The sequence below is a fragment of the Panthera leo genome, chromosome A1 (genome assembly GCF_018350215.1).
Source record: "Panthera leo isolate Ple1 chromosome A1, P.leo_Ple1_pat1.1, whole genome shotgun sequence".
Lineage (NCBI taxonomy): Eukaryota > Metazoa > Chordata > Mammalia > Carnivora > Felidae > Panthera > Panthera leo.
In genome coordinates, this window is record NC_056679.1 from 125,490,817 (window position 1) to 125,499,613 (window position 8,797).

Here is an 8,797-nt window from a genome sequence, read left to right on the forward strand (position 1 = left end):
TTTGCCCCTCCATATTTTCTTGTGGGAGTAGAACTCCGGTTTCTTGCTTTCTGGAACTTTCCCTCTATGCTTCTTCATCCCAGCTCATCAGTAGATAAAATCTACTCACACAGTAACTGTCATTGGCAAGACATCTCTAACCCTTCTTATTTGAGAAAGGAGAAAATGCTGAGAATGACTTAATTGACTTATAATGTATACATGTGGGTGTTTTTGCTATTGGAACTTATGTTGTCTGAGAGCTATCGGTTGCTTGTTCATTCTGCTCTGTGGGAGGAGGTGACAATGAGGCATGGGGAGACATGGATGTGGACATGAGAGTTTCCTATCCTGACTCTCAACTGGTTTTCATCAATGTCTGAGAAGAGCTGGTTTTGAAGAAATGTGAGGTGGAGGTTAGGGGGACTGTTGCTTAATTTAAATCTGGGGTGTTTGAGACACTGGCCACAGCTCCAGACAAGAAAATCCTGGCCGGCTTGTGGACCCAGGAGTGAGCAAAAAATTGTGCTGGGCAGATGTAAAAATAGTGCAAAGGAGATAGCTCAATTCTGTGTGATCACTGAAATGATAGCTCTGTGGGAACTGCATATTTACTGCTCTGAATGTTTGAGCCCCAAGGGTGTCGTTAAAGGCCTCATTTAGCTTTGGGGCAGGGGCACCCCTTGGGGAGATGTACTACTGGGGAACAAGAGGCAGCTCTGTGGAGTCAGTACCTGCATCTCTTCCTGCACCTTCCTGCTTCAGGGAAGAAGAAATGGCTTATCACACATGTTTGGGATGTACTGAAGAGAGAGCAGAGCAATAAACAGGTTATTCCTTTTTTCTTCTGCTGATATTCTTTTTCAGCAGTTTCTGGAAAAATGGTTCCCATTGCACAGGGAAGAAGGAGAGGCAATCTCAAACAGTTTGTTGGGCCTCTGAGATAGAAGGCCAGAGCTAGAACCAGGAATTTCCACTCCCGTTTCCATCCCCTTCCCTATCCTCAGCAGCCATGGGCAATGATGATTGACTCCTTACAGTGTGCAAGTCTCCGTGGAGACATAATTCCTGCTCTCAGGGACTTGCAATCAGATAAGATGGGTCAGAATAGATGAGAAAGCCAAAACAAACCTCAGCATAACAACAACCCAAAATATCAAGACAGTTTATGGTAAATTCCTGTGGAGTGGCCCAGGCAGTAGGTATGACCACAAACCAAGGCCCTTGGGGAAGCTGTCTGAATAAGGGCTTCTGTGAGTCAGACTGAGAGGAAAAGGTGGGAACAACAACTCATCTGATCACAACAAAATAGTTCAAGGAGGATGTTATTAATACAGTATTCTCATTTTATGAATAAGGAAGCAAAGTCTCAAAGAAAGAAAATGAGATGGACAATTTATGTATCCTTCTAAGTGCCAGGCACTATAATCAGAATTTACAACAAGTCTCCTTTCAATTCCCACTACAAGCCTGTGATACGTTATCATTATTATCATCACGATTTTTGCTATCTAATTTTACAGCCAAGGAAGCTGATGCTTAGCACAGCTGAATAACCTTCCCAAGCCCATGCAGCTGGTCCTTGACTTCAAGTCCTAATCATTTCCCACTTTAACCACTTAAAAATGGTATTGGAAAGTAAAGAGGAGTGGTCTAGTAAAGAGGAGTGAAGGGACAGTCATGGCAGGGGGAATGGCATAGGCAGAAATATACCTGATATGTGCAGAAATGTAGCTAGTATGTATGGGAAATAACCCAAAGTCTATTATGGCCACAGCAGGCTTTCTGTGTGCGAATAGTCAGGTATCAGGGCTCAGATTTTCTTTTTTCAACATAAATTCAATAGAGATGTGTTAGATGAGTGGAAGAGGTGAGTCTGGAAAGTGGTCAGATCACTTAGTGTGAAAAATATCCAGCAACAAATCTGAGGTGATAGAAAGGAAATGCCAGCCAGCCTGAATTGATTGCATTTGGCCTAAGAAAAATCAGTGGCTGTTAATATGGGTGTCAAGATTTTAAGCACCAGTGACTGGGGGGATGATAAAGGAGAGATACTGGTAAATTTAAAGAGGTGTCTTTTTTTGTTTTGTTTTTAAAGAACATTACCTCATTTGCTGGGCTGCTCTAGGAGTATCAACAACCAATAACACTTGGAATACATTGATGGAAGCAGATTGTATCAGCTTTGCTGAATCAAAAATCAAATAATACCCCTAGAACAATGGAGATACTTACTGGTCAAGATATTTGGTTCTCTAGTGGTTGAGTGGTTTTTCCAGGTGGAGTTGGTCACCTTAAAGCATTTCAACGAAGTCACATTTCGTGAATCAAACCATCCTTTTGAAGTTTATTTTAACCATTATCTGTATAGAATCCTTGTTTGTCTTTAACTGCTACTTCAAGTATGGGAAAATGGGGGTAGGGGGCCATAGGGGCATGACACACATTTGCTCATATACTTATTCATCCATTCATTCAATGTCTATTAATTGAGCACCTGCAATCTGCCATGAGCTTTTCTAAATCCTGGGCACATTGCAGTGAACAAAATTGTATGGAATATCCAATCCAGACCAAGTCCCTCAGCCAAGAGAAGGATTATAGTGTGGGGTGTTCTGGGTGTGAGCATACATCCCGTGTAATCCCACAGATGTGAACTGCACATTTTGGCCTGAAAGTCAAACTCAGTCACTTAGCAACGTGTTCAGAATGTGATGTTCACACACCCCTTGGTATTTTCAGAGGAGAGTTTGCAAGAGACTGGGTTGTCCTGGATTCTTGCTCCCATTGGAGGCTGAAAAGCCCTTTTCTTTACCCTCTTCTATTTGACATTACTAGGACCTTAGTCTTGTTTTTGTGATCGCAAGACCAGAGTATCAATCAGACTTGGGAAATGATTTTTTTTGGAGAAGCTGAAACCACAAGAGTTTATATAAAGTGCTCTTTATATCTCACCACACTGAGTTTAATTTGGGGGAAGCTTGCAGACTTAAGATAAAGCATTTTATTCTTTATATATTTATTATCTTTGCCATGTTCTGTTTTAGTGAACATGGAAAACAAGCCTTTTAGCCTGAATGGAGAGCCAAAAAAAAAATTCTTTTTTAACTTACAAAAGCCCCAGTCTTAGTATTCATTGTTGTTTTTTTTTTTCCTTTTCTGTTTTTCCTTAAGTTTCTGTAACTCAGTTGGGTTTCAGGCATTTTGTGGCTTGTCTGGTTTTCACTTTGAAAGAGATAGATAGCCCTTGAGGCTGGTCTCCTACAAAAAGGGAAAAGCCTGTTTCCTCATATTCCTTGAACATGCACAGCAGGTTTTCCTTGACCAGGCCTCCTCTGTCTCTCTCCTTGAATGCCTGCTTGTCCTGGAGAGAAAGGCACACTTATTGTTCTTGGAGGAGGGAAGTGTTGAGTTACAGCTTCAATCTCCAAAGGGTCACACTGTCTCTGAATCCTCCAATGGTCTGGTCTGCTCAAGCCCAAGGGCGGTTTCAGTTCTTAAGGCTTTCTAGCATGCCTGCCTTACCAGGGCCCCTAACCTCTGTGCGGGTGGTTGAGGAGAACAAGCGCTGGACACAGGAGGTAAAGCCCTGGATTCAATCCTGGCTCCCCTATTTATTAGCATCGTTGGACAAGCTGCTTCACTTTTCAACTCTTAGGTTTTTCTTCTGTAACAGAGGCATGAGATCACTTCCTCAGAGGATTACTATGAAGACCAAGCGTGACAATGGAGGGAAAGGCATGTAAATTGCACTCACCATGTAAAGTTTGGGTCCATTCCAGTTTGCTCTGATTTAGGATTCACATGATCCATATGTCTCAGGGTTTCTTATGATGTGGTGGCTCTGGCAGCCCACTGGCAGTGATTTGGGTCAGTTGATGGATATGGGAGGGTAGCTATGCAAAAAGGAGGGCAGGAAGGAGTGTGGTGAGGAGCGTTATGAGCAAAGAAAATGGAATTTTATAGACAGAAGGCTGCAGGCAAATGGTGGGGTTTGTTTTGAGGGGGACTTCTTGAGACACAAAGGTTCAAACAGTATTGCTTTCACAGGGAGAAAGCTCTTCTCTAAGCCTCTGCATAGGACTTAGCATGGATTCAGCTTGGTAAGGGCTGCAGGAAGGCTGTGTTCTTCTGGGAGTGTAGGAGGTGGCCCTGCCTCAGGCACCATGCTGTCAGAGGGCATAGGCACCAGCAAGTGCATTGGACTCGAGTCACTGTCTTCCTGAGGCCTTCCATGACTGGATATGATGGGCATTTGAGAGGCAGACAGTGACAGCTATTTGTGAGCTCTTAAGAGACATCCCATGGGTTCCATCAGAAATAATTGGTCAGACTGACAAGAGGCTGGAGGGCTTATACTATTCACATGGGAGCAGAAGTTGGTGAAATTGTGTTATTACTCATCTGTGCACAAGATAGTGAAACCTGAGGTACTGGAATAATGTAAACATAGAGGCTCATCATTTTCAGCACCTCTAAAACATTAGAGGCAGAAAAGAACAGACTTTAGTCAGATAAAGTAGGGATCAATTCTGTGCAACTTTGAGTAGCTCATATTGTCCCTTTAATTCCCAATGTCTTCATCTTTAAATTGGAAATATTACCATTTACTCTATAGAGTGATTGGGAAAATTAGAGGTAGCATATAGGGTGGGCATAGCAGAATACCCACCATGGGATGGATGGTCAGTAAATTACAGCTGTCTTTATTATTAACATCCTGCAGGCAGTCCATGTATTCTGATGGTGGCACTGAAGAGATTGTAGGAAATGCTGACTGTCATGGTCTGGGCACAGGGGGACCTTCTTCCACACCTCAGAACCTGGGGCATTTGGAGAGCTCTTAGAGGTTCCTGGAATTTAGGCTGAAGGACTAGAATGGGTCCACACTTGGGCATATTGGAAGAGTGTACCTGTCATTCAGCTTATTCTCCTGTTTCCAGGACAACCATGTATATCAGTTTCCTATTGCTTTTGTAAGAAACTATCACAAACTTGGTGGCTTAAAAACACAAACAATCATTTTACAGTTTTGAAAGTCAGAAAGCCAAATTGGGTCATCAGGGTTCTGTTTCTTTGGAGTTTTTAAGGAAGAATATGTTTCTTTGCCTTTTTCAACTTCTAGAGGTCACCTGCATTCATTCCATGGCTTGTGACCCCTTCCTCCATCCTCAGAGCCAATGCATGGCATCTTCCAACCTCTTTCTCTCTGACTCTTCTTCTGTCACCACAGCTCCTCCTTCTGAATTTAGATTTTTGCCTTCCTCTTGCTTTGCAAGGACCCTTGTGATTCCTTGGGGGCCACCCAGATCATCCAGGATAATCCTCCCAACTCAGGACCCTACACTTGATTATACCTGCAAAGTCCCTTTACCATGAAAGGTAACACATTCAGGTTTTGGGATTAGGATGTAGATGTTTTTGGGAGGTCATTGTTCTGTCTACCACATATGCCTCTAGGGTGGGACTTGCATGCAACTCTCTACTCTGGTGTCCAGTTTTGGATCTGGGGAAGGACTGCTTCTTCACTAGCACTGCCTTTGCAATCCTCATAGCTTTTGTGTGTGTTTCTCCCATTCATCCTAAGCAGCTTTTTTTTAATTACTGCTTTATGAGCAGTAATTGTGTCTTGTTCATCAACTTCTTATCCTTTTCCTTTTAGGGTCTAGTATAGTGCTTTGTTCATGGTGGTTATTAAGTGCATATATTTGTCAAACAAATGAAGAAATACTTTGGTTTATGTTTGAGTAATCCTGGGCTATTACTAGGTTTTTTTTTAAATGTTTATTTATTTATTTTTGAGAGAGAATACAGAGCAGGGGCAGAGAGAGAGAGGGAGTCACAGAATCCGAGGCAGGCTCCAGGCTCTGAGCTGTCAGCACAAGCCTGATGCAGGACTCAGACTCAGAAATCACGAGATCATGACCTGAGCCAAAGTTGGACGCTCAACCAAATGAGCAACCCAGATGCCCTTTTGAGGGGAAACCCTGGAAAAAGCAGAGGATTCTAAGTGTGGGTGGTTTAGACATAACTAGGATTCTCTGTGGGTTTCTTCAGAGCCGGTTCTGAAATTACTGATCTTCCAGAATGTCCTCCTGATTAGTCATATTAACAATGTTGCTGCAGGTGATGGGGTGTGATGGACTGCCCTCTCTCTCTTAAAAGGTGAGAGGAAACCCAGTCACCAAGAGAGAGGACCAGAGTCGTATAAATTAGAATATAAAGGTAGTAACTTCTGTGTTTCAGAAACATGGGAGAAATCTTTCAGAGTTGGTTTTAAAATATAAATGAACTGTATATTATAAAATTATGGGAAAGCTGATGTGGAGAATATAAAGCTTGCAGGTAGGAGGAGTGACTTATATGAGACATTAAGGAGAGCAAAACTACAAGAGAAATGAAGAAGAGACAGAAAGTAGTCAAAAGACCTAACAAGAGAACAAAGGGGGTCTAGGCTGCAGTTTTCTACAGATTTTGTACCAAAGTACCAAAAATTAGGTGGCTTAGAACAACATAAGTTTATTGTTTCACAGTTCTGGAGGCTGGAAGTCTGAAATCAAGGTGTTGGCAGGGCCAGGATGCCCTCTCTGATGCCTCTGGGACAGAATCCACCCTTGTCTTTGCTAACATCTGGTGTTTTCTGGCAATACTTGGTGTTTCTTGGCTCGCTGATGCATCACTTCAGTTACATGGTCATCCTTTTCTTGTTTTCTTCTTGTCATCTTCGCTTTGTCTTTTTCTGTCTTGAGCCTAGATTTCACCTTTTTATAACTTATAGGCACCAGTTGTATTGGATTAGGACCCACTTTAATGACCTCATTTCAACTTGATTACTTATGTAAAGACCCTATTTCCAAATAAGATTGTTTTCTGAGGTACTAAGGGTTAGGACTTTAATATATCTTTCTTTGGGGAGATACAATTCAACTCATAACAACCTATTAGATCCAAGATGGAAAGTCAAAGATTAGATTACATTGTGTAGCAGAATTGTCAAAGGCAAATGAACAACTACACCAGAAGAATGGATTGTTAGGACAATTTTAAAGGAGGGAATGAGCCACAGAAAATAAGCAATTGAATATAGTTTTTCTTAGGGTCATACTTAGCTTTTCTTGATTTGGCATGATTTGAGATGGGACTCTGGACAAATAAGTAGTCACAAAAGCATGGAAATGAGAATTTACTGGGTGTGTCAAGAAATAGTGGGCAGTCCATATTGGCTGGAGATAGTTCTTAGGATGCAGAAGAAGATAGGGATAGAAAGGTGGATTGGGTTGGGTCATGCGGGGCCTTGAACAACTGTTAAGGAGTCCATACTTGAGTTGAATAGGGAGTAGGTCCAGGAAGGTTCTGTGTAGTTCAATGATGCAGTTCAAATCAGAGTTGAGTTTAAAAAGTTTGATCAACAAGTGGTGGAGTTTAGATTGGTATAGGGAGAAGTGAAATGTGGAGCTTTCAAATAGAAGACTCTTGCAAAGAGAGATAGGTGAGAAATAAAGAGGGCTTGAACTTGGGTGGCCCAGGAGAGGGACCATGTGAAAGGGTCATTTCTTCCTAGAGCTGGGCTTATTCTAAAGTGAAAGAAATCTGAGTTTTATTCAGTTTGTGAGCCTCACTAGAGAGAATGTTTAGAACACCTAGAAACATTAGGTGTTTGAGGCATTTCAGCTAAGACAAATCTTTCCTGAACAAGTTATTGGGTAACTGCTGGAGGGATTTGGAGGCAGTCAAGAAAGATGAATTCAAGGAGTGAGGAGAACTGGGGAAAAGGAATGAATGATCTGAATATTCAGAGTAAACCAAGAAGCCAGATAACGTGCCTTGATAGGTTTCTCTGTATATGGTTATATCACACCAAATTAGAAGATTTCACAGTCTAAGAAAGCCTTCCTGTGGAATGTAAAGACTTCAGAGCATGGATCCAAAATAATCAAAATCTCTAGGAACACTCATTTGTATTGTGATACCATGTTATTTATTTTTCACAGAAGACCAGATGAAAATATAACTTCCATTGTACTAAATTTTTGCTTTATTTTCTTTGGAATCCATGCAGGGTACAATGGATTAAGTGACAATTGCTGATTCCCATCTCTGGTCAACATAAGCAAAACTTTGAATTAGAGTTGGGAATTCTCCAAGATACATCACCAAAGGACTCCTTATTCTGATGTTTGAATTCCATTGTCTTTCCTGTGACTAGTTGAACACCATCTTTGCCATGTTTTCAGAGAGAGGGTGAGCCTGATTCACAAGGACTTTAACACAGTGAAAAAGGTAACATACATGTTGTTGGTATCCATTCTTACAGCCTGGGAAATTCTTCCAAGTTTACTGACTTTACTGACTCTGCCAGAGAAAATCAACTTTGGGGCATAAGCAAAGAAAATAGGGGTTGGAAACATGTACTTAGGGCTTAGATGCTTTTCATGCAATGGGTTACCTCTGATGCATCCTGTCTTTTGTTATCAGTCACTGGTGAAGAAAGGAAGTAAGTGATATGCTTCTATTGAAGAAGACTGGGTATGGCATGTGGCTGACTTCTGGTCTTAGGCATGGGGTAACCATAATAACAACCATACTAATTGGTGTGCTGTGCTTGGGAACGTTGCCCTTAAATTTTTTTTTTAAATTTTACATTTATTGATTTTTGAGAGACAGAGTGAGACAGAGCATGAGTGGGGGAGGGGGAGAGAGAGAACGAGGCACAGAATCTGAATCAGGCTCCAGGCTCTGAGCAAGTGTTCAGCACAGAGCCCCATGCCGGGGTTTGAACCCACGAACCGTGAGATCATGACCTAAGCTGAAGTTGAAT